The sequence below is a fragment of the Cygnus atratus genome, chromosome 3, assembly GCF_013377495.2.
Source record: "Cygnus atratus isolate AKBS03 ecotype Queensland, Australia chromosome 3, CAtr_DNAZoo_HiC_assembly, whole genome shotgun sequence".
NCBI classification, from domain to species: Eukaryota; Metazoa; Chordata; class Aves; order Anseriformes; family Anatidae; genus Cygnus; species Cygnus atratus.
The window spans coordinates 94865294-94866675 of record NC_066364.1 but is presented as its reverse complement, the minus strand read 5'-3'; the positions used below and the strand labels follow the sequence as shown (position 1 = coordinate 94866675).

Genomic DNA, 1382 nt, shown 5'->3' with positions numbered 1-1382 from the left:
ACGGCGAGGGCCCGGCGTCGGCCGGGGGTCGGGGCGCGGCGGGGCCATTACGCGTCGCGGGCGGGCGGCTCGCCGCCATTTCCCGGCCCGCGCCCAGCGAGTGGTTGATAAAGCGTTCGGGAGGAGTTGGTGTCAGGGCTCCAGTGGCGCAATCGGTTAGCGCGCGGTACTTATACAGCAGTACTAAAGCCGAGCAATGCCGAGGTTGTGAGTTCGAGCCTCACCTGGAGCACAGAGCTTTTTTGGGAGGGGGAACACGGTTTTTTTGGGGAGTGCTCAACAGGAAGAGAAGAAATGCGAAAGTTCACGGAAAAATTATGCGTGGGCCCGCACGCGTGCACCCTGCAGGGCCGGGGAGGTGCTGGAGCACGTCCAGGGGGCGGCAGCTTGCAGCTGAACGGACTGGTGGTGGTGGTCGGGAACACAGGCAGCGCCTGCGTGAGGCCGGGCTTTAAAAGATGCACGTATGGAAACACTCTGAGGTCTATGCTCGGTTGGTTTAGCGTAGCTTTTCGGTGTGGAATAGTTATTGGTTTTCTTGTAACAGCTGCATGTGACACGCTGCAGGAAATAAAAGATTATTTCATTGGAGGTTACTTAATACAGGGTAAATAAATAGTCACCAGTAGCGTCACTACAACTGAAGAGTAACAAAATCTCCTTTACTTTGCTTCCTTCAGCAGTGATATTCATTGTAACTACTTACTATCACAGTAATCTTTTAGGAATGTGTAGTCCAGAGGAAGAGAAGAATTCAAATAATTTTACCTTCATAATTGAAGAGGTGGCAGGGCCACAGAAAAAGGCAATTTCCAGAAAGAGAAAGTTGAGGGACACTGCCCCGCAGGTTTAGGCCCAGATCTTGTAAACATGCATGTTAACATCTAATCTACTATTGCAGCAGTGCAGTTTATACTAAAAAGCTCTGCGAGAACCTCAGGATCATGCAGCCAGACACATCACCATTGCCCGATCAGCCCATTAGTGTGTGTGCTGCAGGGGTTAGCTCCATATTGTACCACTTTTAATTACCGTGCCTTCCCTGTTCTAGGAACCACCTTGTCCCCTCAGAACTTTGCAGGAATTTTGCCACTGATTTCAGTGGCGATATGCTCATGCCTGAACTGCACACCATATCAATATAATAAGGTCTAAATAAACAGAGATCTGTACTATATCAAAGTGTAAATACAATTCATCCTTTCTCTGCTGGGAGTTTCACATTTTCTCTGTCATACATAAGTACCATGTCAAAATGCTGGGGAGTAAAGACAGCATGGAGGAATATTTGCAGAGGTATTAGAAACAGTAAAAAATGAAAATACTGTTTTTGTGTAACTGAAAAAAATAGTAGAAGGCCTATTGATTGTCATTGCAGAGGG

General features: G+C 48.0%; 1 non-coding gene across 1 annotated transcript; it reads left to right on the top strand.

Moving 5' to 3' along the window:
• Window positions 1-137: 137 nt before the first annotated feature.
• Window positions 138-232, top strand: TRNAI-UAU (transfer RNA isoleucine (anticodon UAU)). Its single transcript has 2 exons — window positions 138-175; window positions 197-232. It is a non-coding gene; the product is annotated as a tRNA-Ile (tRNA).
• The last annotated feature ends 1150 nt before the right edge of the window (window positions 233-1382 follow it).